The following is a 15,219-nucleotide window of genomic DNA, read 5'->3' as shown; positions in this document are numbered from 1 at the left end:
GATGCCAGACCATTGAAATTAGAGCCTAGAGTTACTGAAATGCACCCAAAACCCCACAAAAAAACCATTTGGGGTATTAAAGCCGCAATCTTGGGGAGGAGAAGGATTTGATGTCTTGTCCTCCGTAATCAATCTACTCCTATTTCTGCTGTCTAGGACGACTGTAATAAGAATTTTCTCAAAATGTCCGCCCAACTCTTTTGCAGGGGACGGGGGTCCGTTCTGCAACTAGATCTGAACAGGCACTGGATCCCAAATGCCCCATCCTGGAGTGCCTACAGACAACCTGTTTGCTGAGCATTTGTCCTGACTTGTTTGCAAAGGCAATTAGGTGAGAGGTTGGCTATTTAATAAGCATTCGTTCTGATTTGTTTGCAAGGACGGCATTGCATCGAAAGCAAGTGTCGTTGTCCCCCATGCTTTCTCCCATGGTCTGGTGTGGGCCTTATTGCTTGGACGGGAAGAGACAGGATCCTTCAAGGAACGTTAAGGCCCATTTTGCCAATGGATGCCTCTTGCTTCCATTGTTTCATGACACAGCAGTTTCCTCCAGCTCTTCCTGATCCTTTCCCCAGTGCGGCTTCTCCTCCTCCAATTTTATTCATGCGCCGCTGATTAAAACGGCAGCGGCTAAATATAACCCGTTCCCAGGCTATGGGTGCTTAATCCAGGAGGATTAGAGGGGGAAGGGAGCTGGCTGCCAATAGGAGGTCAGGTTGTGTGTGAATGGGCTGAAGAAAATCAAAACAGCGGTTTGAAACTGGGGCTGGTGTGTGGGATGATGGAAGAGAAGCAGAAAAACTCCCAACGCAATCTCTTTGCAAACGCTGTGAACATATAGTGATAAAAAAGTGGATTGCATTGCAAACATTGCTTGCTTGCAGGAGGTCTTTAGAAAGACAGGGAGGTCACATCATACTTCCAAAGCACACTTATATCTCTAAGAGCCATGGCTTCGCCCCAGAGAACCCTGGGAAATGTAGTTTGTTAAGGGATCTGAGAGTTGTTCGGAGACCCCCCTCACAGAGCTAGACCCTTAACAAACTACAGCTTGGATACTTTGCACCTGGACTTGTGGGGGGTGGCAGGGGGTGAAGGGCATCATCTGCTGTGCCTCAGGCAGCAAAATGGAAGCAGGCACCTAAAATGGTGGAAGGAACAAGCTCCATGGGGGGGGAGTAGTAGAGAGGCAGCTGGTGTCTCTGGCCACATCCTGAGGGCTGCCGTCCCTTTCATTTTAAAGCAGGCAGAAACTGGCAGCTGTAAAAGCTTTAAAGAAATACATCCAGCCTGGTAGAGTGGTTAGAGTGTCGGACTAGGACCTGGGAGGCAAGGGTGCAAATTTCCACTCGGCCTCACTGGTGGACCTGGGTTAGTCACTTCCTCTCAGCCTAACCTGGTTTGGAACCTTATTTCATCTTTATTTCCCTGCGAACAGATGGGTGTAACTTCTGGAAACCCTGCGAGTAAAATCTTCACTTATTTGCAAAGCTAAGTGTCTGTGATTTATTCTAGCCTAAGTAGTTTTGTGGGGTCACTGGGTGACCTCGGGCCAGTCACTGCCTTTCAGCCTAACCTACCTCACAGGGTTGTTGTGGGGATTAAATGAGAACGACGTAGGCTAGCTTGAGCTCCTTGGAATAAAAAGCTGGGATATAAATGCAAAATAATAACATTAATCTTATTAGTCGCTTGTCACTTCAAAGGTCTCCAAGCGACTTGCAATGAAGTGCATATACATAACATAGAAAAGAAAATCATAGAAAACATTAAGAGACTTCCCCCAGTGGCACAATGGGTCCATGTGTCTGGCTGTTAACCAGGTTGGTAGTTCGAGCCCTCCCAGAGACAGCTGTGGGCAGAATTCCTGCATTGCAGGGGGTTGGACTAGATGACCCCTGGGGTCCCTTCCAACTGTACAATTCTATGATTCCATATATAACAACGCACCATCTGCATATCAGCCATAACAGCATTAGCAGCACAATGCATGTCTAAAACCCAAAGCCACCGTGATATAAATGGAGGACATTAAGGAACATTTTTTTTTTAATGGAAAAACAACTGTGTTTATTATACTGGGCAAAGCTTTGCTTACTTTTTTCCAAGCAGCCATCACAAACAGGAGTAGCTCTGCATGTTGCAAACTTATCATTAGATGAGAGAAGGCTTTCTCAAGGTCACCGCTATGCATAATCCGAGCAAGAATTCTGGTAAACAAACTTTCCGCAAAGAGATGCATGAACTGGGCAGCAGAAGAACACACACGGACCCTCCCTCCGCCGATAGATACATTTGCACCTGCAGGGTCAACTGCCAACTGGTATTTCCCTTTGCAGGCAAGCAGTTGGCATAACTCGGAAGCCAAAAATCCTCTACGCCTTTTTCGGAGCGCTGAATGTTGCAATACAAACGGAAATAATTCACATAGCAATATCCCACCTTTCTTTCTGCCATGGAGCAAACATGCCTTCCAGCTCTGTTTGCGGCTGCTTGGAGGCATCTGGTAGCTAACATGGTGAACTCTCAAGTTTTGCTGACCTATAACTCCCACCATCCCTGACCACTGGCCATGCTGGCTGGGGCGGAGGGGAGCTGGAGGGCGCCTTGTTGGCTGTCCCGGGGATCAGAGATGGTCAGAGGGGAAGCTGTGCTGGCAAGGGAGCCTTCAGACTGCTTTCCACTCAACCGCTGAAACTTAATAGTTCAAACAGCTCCTCTTTACTCGCAAAGCCAGCCTCAATGACCCACGGGGCCAGTGTCGTGTTACAATTCCGATTTTCTAAAATGGTTTATTGGCAGGGCGGTTTCTAGCGTCAACAAACAGGGCGTGTGGTTGAGAGTGATGCTCTCTGCATCCATGCACGTCGATTTATCATTTCATATGCATGCAAATTGCGCATCGAACTTCTGATGTGAAATGTGTGTGTGTGTTTTCAAAAGTATAACAACAACAACAACAACAACAACAATTTATTATTTATACGCCACCCATCTGGCTGGGTTTCCCCTGCCACTCTGCGCGGCTTCCAACAAAATATTAAAATACAATTATCCTTCAGATATTAAAAGCTTCCCTAAACAGGGCTGCCTTCAGATGTCTTCTAAAAGTCGGGTAGTTGTTTTTTCCTTTGATATCTGGTGGCAGGGCGTTCCACAGGGCAGGCGCCACTACCGAGAAGGCCCTCTGCCTGGTTCCCTATGACTTCGCTTTTTGCAATGGGGGAACTGCCAGAAGGCCCTCAGAGCTGGACCTGAGTGTCCGGGCTGAATGATGGGGGTGGAGATGCTCCTTCAGGTATACAGGGCCGATGCCGTTTAGGGCTTTAAAGGTCAGCACCAACACTTTGAATTGTGCTTGGAAACATACTGGGAGAAGTGAGGACTGCTAGGGGTGTCTTGGTAGCAGAGGTGCAACTGAATGTAGACCAGGAAAGTTCACCTGAACGAGCTGCTTCTTTCACAACAGCACCCATGGCCCACTTCCGGTCCCTATTAAGCTTCAATCTGCATCCCTGTTGCTCTTGCACAGACAGGATACGGCCTCTGTTGCCTAATGAAGGGACTGGGCCCATAGAGCCCCAGTAGATCTAATGTCTCATTGTTAGAGGGATCTGTACTGCAGTTCAGTGGGTCTGGGGCAGCAGCCTTTAAACCCACAGAATTTGGGGAATGCAGGCAGGGCGATTTGGGGATGAAAGCACTGTCGGGTTTGCAGGGCGTAGGGCAGCTAATCTGTGGATTTGTGCAGGGGAGCCTGGGAGGCCAGACTGATATACACACAGACGCAGCTTCAGGTACAGAGAAGTCAGCAAAACAGCAAGATCCCTGTACTCAGAATTGGGACAAGCACCGTCTCTTTAAACTAGGGTTGCCCATGGACCAGGAATACATGAACAACAACTTCCTGACCTGCTGTTGTGGAAATCAGCACAGAAATGAGCTGGTCAAGTTTTCCGGTGTATGGAGATGAGCACTATCACCTGCAAATGCCCGCAGATCAAACTATTGCGAAAGGCACAGGAGCATGGGCTGTTAAAGGCGTTTGCGACTCTATCCAGACCTTTGCCCTGCTGTCAACTTTGGCAGGGTCATTGAAAGCCTTTTGGGGTTCGTCCACACTTCCGCTTGTGCCGTGCATAGAAAGCAGGGGTCTGAGCTGTTTCCCCTTTGCCCCATTCCTTTCCAAGGGGAAAACCCGCTCTTTAGCGATAGATCGGAACAAATGGCAATCTGGAGAAAACTCGAATTGCTGTTTGCTCCGATTGAGCACTGAAGAGCAGGGGGGGATGCAGCAGGAAGAGAGTAAGGACTTATCCATACTTAACTTTTGCCTGCTCTTTCCAGTAATAGTCTGTAATTTAAAGCTCTTTGTCCGAGCACCCTATTTTTTTATTTTTCATTTCTGCTCTGGAGCTTTCCCTGTGGAAACCCACTCCAACCAGAGTAAACATCAATCTGTGGAAAAACCAAACTGACATTTGCTCCAATTCTGCTTTAAAGAGCAGGTTTTTGTGGGAGAAATTTGGGGCAAAAAAACAAAAAAAACAAACCAGGCTCAGACACCATAGACCTCTGCCTGGAAGGAGTGTGGCTAAAGGTAACAACAACAATTTTGTTATTTATACCCCACCCATCTAGCTGGGTTGTCCAGCCTACTCCGGGTGGTTTCCAACACATATAAAAACATAATAAAACACCAAGCGTTAAAATCTTCCCATTACAAGGCTACCTTCAGATGTCTTCTAAAAGTTGCGTAGTTCTTTATTTCTTTGAGATCTGATGGGAAGGAGGGAGCCACTGCTGAGAAGGCTCTCTGTCTGGTAAGTGTGGATAAACCTTAAGAGTAGCTAAGTCTTCTATAGAGGGGAAAGAATGGGGTCAAGGTAGAACCTCTCTTAGCACTCGTTGGCCCTAGACTACTGCTGCTGCTTGGGGCAGCAGTTTCTTCTTCCTGCCAGTACGTTACCTTAAAATCTCAAGGCAGTCAAAAGCACCGATTTCCTGAGTCACGACAGTAGTCAAGGGCGGGGAAGAGTATAGAAAGCTGCCTTATACGGAATAAAAACCACTCTTCCCTCTCTGCATGGTCTCCGAGAATAAAACTGTCTCGTGCTGTCCGTGGCAGTGGCATAGCTGGGGTTGCCAGTGGCCAGGCTGCACCCAGGTGGGTGGGAGGGAAACAGACGGAGTACGCATGCGCATTCAACTGTTTAACGGCACCTGCGTAACACAGGACTTTGCAGCCATAGAGATAAGAAAAGAAGAGTCCTTCCATGGTCTCACTTCCTGGTTCACATGGAGAAGCCGTTTTCCAGAGACGGAGGCACACAGCTATATTGAGGGCAGTATCAGGTGTTGAAATTTTGCGCCCCATACCATTTAGTGCCCACGGGGCAACTGCCCCACGCTATGCCACCGCTCCATGGATTCAGGTAAGGGACTTCTCCAGGCACTAGAGATTGTTTCCACATGCAAAGTGGGCATTCTAGCCTTGACACGTGAGATGACTTATTGGGCACCAGGGCTTTTTGGCTCAGACCTGGCAGGGGCAATTCTATGGCAGAATCCACCAGGACGAACAGCTTGGTATCAGTGGCAGAGAAACCCTCTTCGGCACCCGGGGCGGGACGCCAAGGGGCAGGGCGAACCGCCTGGTGACGCATGTGCGGCATCCCATACGGCAGCCTGTACGGTCGCTGTGCAAGAGGCAGCCCGTATGGACGCCGCACGAGTGGCGCCCATACTGACTGCACGTGCCCTCGGCCGCTCTACAGCTGGGGGGAGGCAGGGGCCATCTTGTCACCCCCCCCCCAAGAGTGGCACCCGGGGTGACCGCCCCTTCGTACGCCCCTGCTTGGTACGCAGCTAATCTCTGGTCCTCCACCTTGACTCTGCTGCAGATACGCTGGCATAACTTGCTCAGCCAGGGCTCAGTTGGCTGAGCCAGGGTTGGTTTAAGTCCGCAGAATGGGGTGTTGCAGGGTGTGGTCAGGGTGGGACCAGAGAAGGGGGTCTTAGGCTGGATCCTAAGCCCATTCAGTTCTGTCACATGAGCTGGCAACCTGACTCTAAATCATAGAATACAGTATTAGAGTTGGAAGGGGAATCTAATCCAACCTCTTGCAATGCAGGAATCCCAGCTAAAGTGCTGTTTTAGAGGCTTGTTTTCTTTCTGCCAGGCTTAGGCAGAGTATATAAGGGAAGTTAGGCCTCTCAAGTAGGAGAGCAGTAATTACCTGTCTGTTTCACAGTCTCTGTGCACCACCTAGAGGCAAAAGCCCTGCCAGGCACCTTCCTGAGCTAAACTTCCACTAATCGGTCAATTATCCACCTCAACTGTCGAGAAGGCGGTTTCTGCTGTAGAGGGAAATGAGGGGCAGATGGGGCTCATCAACCTGGGATGGTAGCCCTTGAAGAAGGACCACTGGTCAGGAATGATGGGAGTTGTAGTCCAACCACAGTTTGAGAAGCACCGAGTTACGTAATTTCACCACAGCAGGCAGCGAGACAAATGATGTGGGTTTTGGCACAAAAACGAACTACCGCGAAACGGAAAAGGAGCTGCGCGTAAAGGGTGGCACGGAAAGCAACGTCTCCTTCCATCCCTGTGGCCCCGGCATCTGCCGCCTGAGGCAGTCACCTCACCTTGGCTATTGATAGGGCCGGTCCTCACACAGCAACTGATTCCCTCAGGCCTTCACTCCTGAGTGATTTATTTAGGGAATCCAAGCCAGCTGAGGGGAAACAGGGAAGAGAGTAGATGGGACTGCTGGCCAAGGGGAAGAGTTGTAGAGGAGAATGAGCAGGAAGGGGATGTGTTAAGTGCTATTTCCTGTCTCCTGCCCCTGTGTTTTTGAGTCTGTGGGTGTCTGACGCTGCCCACGGCGACTCAGCAGAGAGTGCTTTCCCCCCTTCTCCCTCATGTATGCCTGAAGCCTCTGGATGCTCTCTGTTTGGTTCACCTAGCTTCACCTCCGATTCTCAGCTGAAATGTGCCATTTGGACTGTGACAGCTGCCCCCATTGCAGCCGGCATCACAACCATGTGCTCGCTGCATACATTTTGTGCTGTGGGAAGGTGTTCAAAGGGGAGGGGGGCAAGGCAGATGGTTATTGGTGCATTCACTGCACAACAGTCCAGTGAAGTGGAACCGGACAGAAATTGCTGCGAGCCACAGGAGCACGCTAAAAATATCCGCTGCCTGCAAAGCACAGCAACTCTCAGCCGTTGTGGGCTTGAGCCTATGCTGAGAGCCAGTGTGGTGTAGCGGTTAAGAGCAGTGGACTCGTAATCTGGTGAATCGGGTTCGCTTCCCCGCTCCTCCACATGCAGCTGCTGGGTGACCTTGGGCTAGTCACACTTCTGTGAAGTCTCTCAGCCCCACTCACCTCACAGAGTGTTTGTTGTGGGGGAGGAAGGGAAAGGAGATGGTTAGCCACTTGGAGACTCCTTAGGGTAGTGATAAAGCAGGATATCAAATCCAAACTCTTCTTCTTCTTGATGTCTTGGTACTATGTCTGCTCTGTGTTCATTGAGAGAATGGCTTGTGGAACAAGTGAAAACAGTCTGACTCTGGTAAATGATCTGGGGGTATTTTCTGGGGGTACTAAAGGATATGCAGTACCGGCACCTAAAAAAAAAAAGCTAAAAGTGTGGCACTTGCTGTAACAACTTCATAGTGAGTACCGGCACTTTTTTCCCCCTCTAAAAAAAGAAAGAAAAGAAATAGCATGGGTAAATCCGAAAGCTTTTTCTAAGGAAAGGCCACCAACTTAGTTTTGGATAGGCAACATAAATAATTTGTACTTCCATATAAGAAGTAGCATGCATTCCAAAACTGTTTTTGCCTTAAAATCACAGAATCACAGAGTCGGAAGAGACTTCGAACACACTCCAGTCCCAAGCCCTGCAGGGAATCTTCCACTGCAGCATCCTTGATAGCTCAGTATTCAGCCTTTGCCTTGAAAAATACATCTAATAAGGCTGAATCCACCATTTCCCAGAGATCACACCCACACCATACTTTTAAAGTACAGTGGTACCTCAGGTTAAGTACTTAATTCGTTCCGGAGGTCTGTTCTTAACCTGAAACTGTTCTTAACCTAGAATCATAGAATCATAGAGTTGGAAGAGACCACAAGGGCCATCGAGTCCAACCCCCTGCCAAGCAGGAAACACCATCAGAGCACTCCTGACATATGGTTGTCAAGCCTCTGCTTAAAGACCTCCAAAGAAGGAGACTCCACCACACTCCTTGGCAGCAAATTCCACTGTCGAACAGCTCGTACTGTCAGGAAGTTCTTCCTAATGTTTAGGTGGAATCTTCTTTCTTGTAGTTTGGATCCATTGCTCCGTGTCCGCTTCTCTGGAGCAGCAGAAAACAACCTTTCTCCCTCCTCTATGTGACATCCTTTTATATATTTGAACATGGCTATCATATCACCCCTTAACCTCCTCTTCTCCAGGCTAAACATGCCCAGCTCCCTTAGCCGTTCCTCATAAGGCATCGTTTCCAGGCCTTTGACCATTTTGGTTGCCCTCCTCTGGACACGTTCCAGTTTGTCAGTGTCCTTCTTGAACTGTGGTGCCCAGAACTGGACACAGTACTCCAGGTGAGGTCTGACCAGAGCAGAATACAGTGGCACTATTACTTCCCTTGATCTAGATGCTATACTCCTAATGATGCAGCCCAGAATTGCATTGGCTTTTTTAGCTGCCGCGTCACACTGTTGGCTCATGTCAAGTTTGTGGTCAACCAAGACTCCTAGATCCTTTTCACATGTACTGCTCTGAAGCCAGGTGTCCCCCATCTTGTATTTGTGCCTCTCATTTTTTTTGCCCAAGTGCAATACTTTACATTTCTCCCTGTTAAAATTCATCTTGTTTGTTTTTGCCCAGATCTCTAATCTGTCAAGGTCGTTTTGAAGTGTGATCCTGTCCTCTGGGGTGTTAGCCACCCCTCCCAGTTTGGTGTCATCTGCAAATTTGATCAGGATGCCCTTGAGTCCATCATCCAAGTCGTTGATAAAGATGTTGAATAAGATGGGGCCCAAGACAGAACCCTGTGGCACCCCACTAGTCACTCTTCTCCAGGATGAAGAGGAACCATTGATGATCGCCCTTTGGGTTCGGTCAGTCAGCCAGTTACAAATCCACTGAGTGGTAGCATAGTCAAGACCGCATTTTACCAGCTTCTTTACACTTTAGCTAATGGGGCCCCCTGCTGCCACCGCGCCACCGGAGCACGATTTCTGTTCTCATCCTGAAGCAAAGTTCTTAACCTGAAGCACTATTTCTGGGTTAGCGGAGTGTGTAACCTGAAGCGTATGTAACCTGAAGCGTATGTAACCCGAGGTACCACTGTGCACAGCTTCTCTTGCACCCCACACCCCGCCAAGGATCCTGGAAACTGCAGGTTGTTGTGAGCTCTCTGTGAGGGGTAAACTGCAGTTCTTGCGATTCTTTGGGCAGGTCTTTTTGGCTGAAGAGTGGGGTAAAAAAAAAATTGGTTTATTTTTTTAAAAAAGACAGAAGCCCTATCCATGCAACCAACTGGTTGTACTCAACTCATAGAGAGATAAGAGTATTGGGTGGGAGATAGGAACCTGGTTGAGTGCCAGGTTCCTGTCTAGGATATGAGAACATCTGTGTGATGGATGGGTGCCAATTTGTTTTGATATTTTATATGATTCTCTCTGTGAATGGTTTCGTTGTCTCCCGGTAATTTTGAAGTGCATTTTTAGGAGAACCGTAGGAGTGATTGACAATAATGGTTTAGTAACTGAGTGGGAGATCAACTGAGTGATTGAATGGGTGATATGCCTATTGCATGAGTTGTGGGTGCTGCATGGTTCGTGTTGATGTAAGACAGAATTTGGTAGTGGTGCATATGCGTTATTGGGGAGAATGTTGCGAAAGGTGAGTCAAGGTGTGTCTTGCTAAGAGGGAGGGTGAAAAGGGAGAGGGCCATTGACTGGAGTATCGGGTCAGGTTTAAGGTGCTGGTTTTGGCCTTTAAAGCCCTTTGAGAGCCAGTGTGGTGTAGTGGTTAAGAGCGGTGGACTCGTAATCTGGTGAACCGGGTTCGCTTCCCCGCTCCTCCACATGCAGCTGCTGGGTGACCTTGGGCCAGTAACACTTCTTTGAAGTCTCTCAGCCCCACTCACCTCACAGAGTGTTTGTTGTGGGGGAGGAAGGGAAAGGAGAATGTTAGCCGCTTTGAGACTCCTTCGGGTAGTGATAAAGCGGGATATCAAATCCAAACTCTTCTTCTTCTTCTTTGTGGCTTAGGGCCCGCGTATTTACGGGACTGCCTCTCCTGATATGCCCCGCAGAGGACCTTAAGGTCCATGAATAATCATAGTTTAGAGGTCCCGGGCACTAAGGAAGTCAGATTATCCTCCGCCAGGGCCAGGGCCTTCTCAGTGATGGCTCCGACCTGCTCTGTCCCATGAGACCAGGGCCCTGCAGGATTTAACTTCCTTCCACAGGGCCTGTAAGACAGAGCTATTCTGCCTGGCTTTCAATTTGAACTTAGCCTGATCTTTTCTTCCCCTTCCTTCCCTCCCCCTTCCCTTTTTATGAAGATTACCCGCTTTGGGATCCCACAGCTAATTCTCCCCTGGTCTCCTCACTGGCCCAAATAGGACTAATGTGGCCAGCTAGCCCTGGTGATCATCTAATGTTTATTGGATGGATTTCCCCCCTAAATTGATTTTTGAATTCTGAATTTATTGTTATTCACGTTTTATACTGTATTTTATGCTGTTTTTTGTTGCATCAATTAAGTATTTAAAATTTGTTGTTAGCCGCCCTGAACCTGGTTTTCTGAACCGGGAAGTACGGGGTATAAATAAATAAAATATTATTATTATTATTATTATTATTATTATTATTATTATTAAAGGGGCTTCCAGGCTGTGGCTGTTTGGGGGTGGGATTTAATTTCATGATGGCAAATTCAGGCCATGCAATTAAGAGTTGACTGGGAGGGTCTTGCCTAACAAACCTGCTTCCGCAAATGATAAGACTTTCTGAGATGGGGAAAGTGCACCAGAAAGTATGGGATAGCACTTGCTTTTCCACGTCTAATCTCCCAGAAAACAATTCAGAAGGAACGCACATTGAAACAGCCAGCTTCCTGTGTTGCTTTTTGGTTAAAATCTCTCTTTTTTGAAACAAAACCCATCAAGTAGCTATTATTGTTATCTCCAGTGTATTGTCTAGTTTGATACTAGTACTCTATGAATAAGACACTTTGTAAGATTTATAAACCTTTGTCCTTTGGCTTGTACAATTAGGCACAGTCCATTAGATGGGTGAAATCCACGTGCAGATCTTTTAGTCAGCGTGGCAGCTGTAAAGAGGAAGATTGGGGTAAATTATAGCCTTGGGTTCTTAAAATGAGAAAATTGATCATTGTCTCTGTAGCATCTGGTGGTTGGGAGAGGGGAGAGCCAAAATGTTGTTTCTCGCTAATTGAAATGTTCTTTGCTTGCTTCCCTTTCAACCACAAGACTAAATTAACATATCTTACATAAAGAAGGAACTGGAACATCGCACATCTGAATTCGAGAGAAACTTGAAAACTGCCTTTGTTGTAGAATTGTCAACAGCTCCTGCTTTCTTAAAGTAATAATAACAATTAAAATGGCTACTCCAATACAGAAAAGAAAAAAAATTAAGCAAAAGAACAAAGTAAGAACAAGCTACATGGAACAGGTGAGATGCCGTAGCAATATCACAATCACTATTTATCTGTCTATGCACCTGCCTGAGGTCACATAGTAAAGTACAGTGGTACCTCGGGTTAAGTACTTAATTCGTTCTGGAGGTCTGTTCTTAACCTGAAACTGTTCTTAACCTGAAGCACCACTTTAGTAATGGGGCCTCCTGCTGCTGCCGCACCGCCACTGCACTATTTCTGTTCTTATCCTGAAGCAAAGTTCTTAACCTGAGGTACTATTTCTGGGTTAGCGGAGTCTGTAACCTGAAGCGTATGTAACCTGAAGCGTATGTAACCCAAGGTACCACTGTAAAGAAAATAAATGATGGAGCTTGGCTTAAGGACTGAGGGTCGATTCTGAGGAACCCGCCATTGTGAGACAGCCATTTTAAATTCCACATGGCAACTAAGGGTTGTAGACAGTGCTAGTCCTACTAGTCTGTTCCTGCAGGACTATTATTAAATGGGATGTTAATTCTAGTTTACTAACCCGAAATCACACACTCTCTAGTCTAGTTGAATCTTAGTTGAGCAGATACCTGTAAGATCCTCTAGGTGGCAGCATGGCACAGCTGCAGAGGCAGCGAAGATTCTGCAAATGTGACACTTTGAAAGCTTTCTGGACACTTCCTGCAGACCCTCCAAGTGTCCCTATTTTCCATGGGCACCCCTGACTTAGAGAAGCTGTTCCAGTTTCTCATTTGATCCTGGAGTGTCCCACTTAGGTGTCCTTATTTTCATTGAAGAAATGTTGGAGGGTATGGAGTTATCCGACCCTCGAGCTGCCTGAAGGCAATTCTGTATAGAGAAGGTTTTTTTTTAATGTTTAATGTTTTGTTATGTTTTTATATGTGTTGGAAGCTGCCCCGAGTGGCTGGGGCAACTCAGTAAGATGTGTGGGGTATTTGTTGTTGTTTAATCGTTTAGTCGTGTCCGACTCTTTGTGACCCCATGGAGCAGAGCACGCCAGGCACTCCTGTCTTCCACTGCCTCCCGCAGTTTGGTCAAACTCATGCTGGTAGCTTCGAGAACACTGTCCAACCATCTCGTCCTCTGCCGTCCCCTTCTCCTTGTGCCCTCCATCTTTCCCAACATCAGGGTCTTCTCCTCCAGGGAGTCTTCTCTTCTCATGAGGTGGCCAAAGTATTGGAGCCTCAGCTTCAGGATCTGTCCTTCCAGTGAGCACTCAGGGCTGATTTCCTTACGAATGGATAGGTTCGATCTTTTTGCAGTCCGTGGGACTCTCAAGAGTCTCCTCCAGCACCATAATTCAAAAGCATCAATTCTTCGGCCATCAGCCTTCTTTATGGTCCAGCTCTCACTTCCATACATCACTACTGGGAAAACCATAGCTTTAACTATACGGACCTTTGTTGGCAAGGTGATGTCTCTGCTTTTTAAGATGCTGTTTAGGTTTGTCTAGGTTTTGTGGGGGGGGGGGTATAAACAACAACAATAATATTTATACCCTGCCCATCTAGCTGGTTTTCCCAAGCCATTCTGGGCGGCTCACAGCTTATATCAGAACATACTAAAACATCAGACATGGAATGGGACATCCCTGTTTTCATTGGAGGAATATTGGAAGGTATGTTCCTGTGCACCTTGGCAAAGAGTGCAGCAGCTCCAAGCTATGCTGGCATGCAGTTCCGTGTCCCGAACTTTGCAGGATGTGCTTGGGGGGGGAAGTGACCTGGCGTGCTATGGAAGTCGCTTGCAAGGGAAGGGTTATGTTATGTACTGAAGTGCCGGTCGAGCGGGGACCTGAGGCGGCGGCCCATAAGCAGTTCAGCAGGACTCCGCCTGGTTAAGTGCCACTATCATTGGTGAGTCACCAGAAGAGGAGGAGAGACCAGAGGCAACCATACTTTACCTGCCGAAGGTTCCAAGGTCAAACCTTGGTGTATCCAGACAAAGGATCTATTAAACGGTGGTAGGAAAAGGCCCGAGATCCTGAGAGAGGCTGCCAGCCAGAGTTGACAACACTGGGGTAGACAGACAAAGAGACTGAAATGGAAAAGGCAGTTTCCTATGTTCCTATGGTAACAGAGATAGTCATTTTAAATTTCAAGGGCTGATTAGATAGGCAGCTGCTTTATTCCAGCAATAGGGGTAGCCAAGCCCTGATTTCTCCCCCTCTAGTGTGGGTAGAAGAGGAGGAGATGATCGCCAAGAGAGATCTCCACTTGCCACCATCTGCTTCGATCAGTGGCAAGAAAATTCCCATCGATTTCCAGAGATGTATTTACAGGAGGACAAACTGGGCAGTTTCCCAAGTTGACAAATCTGAGGAGGTGGCGACCAGCACTCTGGGCATTGCAGGGAATAGGAACTTCGAACTGGATGGTGCAAGAATACTTTTTTCTTTTTTGTAGGCACGGAAAAGGGAAGGAATCTGTAATAGGAAAAGGAAGTGGTTGTGGTGGTAAAGGGAATCGCTGTCCCATTTTGGCTGGCAGGCAGGACTTTTCTGGCCAATGAGCATGCAGCAGAGGCCCAGGGCATTTATCTTCCTTTGCTTACAGGAAGGTTAGATGGCATGGCATCAAGCAAGCTTTATCCCATGTATTCCAGTGGGATTTCCCCACCCCCTTCCTTATCTCAACAAGTGCAATATTTTGGGGAAGAAGGTCTGTTTCAAAAGACCACCCAGTCTATAATTTCACCACCTGTTTACGCCATGATGGCTGTGTCCTGCTTCCACAATTGGAGGCAGCAACGCATCCAAATATTAGCAGATGAGAGGAGAGTGCTGTGTTCGAATCCTGCTTGCAAGTTTCCCACAGGCCACTGTGGGGACAGGATCCTGGATTAGACGGGTCAATAGGGCTCTTACATTCTTAATCTGAATTTGCTGGGGTGTGATTGAATCCCACCTGAAGACTGCAACCGTCTGGTGAAAGACTTCTGGGAAAAGATATATAATGAATTGAAAAAAATGTTGAAATATACATTTATTAAGAAACCAGAAGCCTTTCTACTTGGAATAATAGGAATGGAACTGCCCAAAAAAGATGTTAAATTGTTTTTGCATGCAGCAAGAATTTTGTTAGCCAAAATTTGGAAACTACAAGAAATACCAACAGTGGAGGAATGGCAGATGAAGATGATGGACTTTTTGGAGTTGGCCGACCTGACTGGAAGAATCCGTGATCAGAAAGAGGAGGAACATCAAGAAGATTGGAGGAAATTTAAGGAATATTTAGCTAGATATTCTAAAATAACGTAAGTAGAACGACTTGTAAGCACCAAACTGGCCTAGGAGTAAAATATGTGGAACTGTACAATATTATGGATTGAAAACACCTGATCCTGTACTCCACCGGGAGCCAGTGCAGCTGGTACAGCACCGGGTGAATGTGATCCCATGGCGAGGACCCCGTAAGGAGTCTCGCCGCGGCATTCTGCACCCGCTGGAGCCCTTGCGATGGAGCCTCATGTCTTCTGCAATGGAGTCTTCTGTGGTAGAGAATTGGCAGTGCTGCGTCTTCA

The sequence above is a fragment of the Podarcis pityusensis genome (genome assembly GCF_964106645.2).
Source record: "Podarcis pityusensis genome assembly, chromosome: 2".
NCBI classification, from domain to species: Eukaryota; Metazoa; Chordata; class Lepidosauria; order Squamata; family Lacertidae; genus Podarcis; species Podarcis pityusensis.
The sequence above is the reverse complement of the archived record's forward strand: the minus strand, read 5'-3'. Positions refer to the sequence as shown.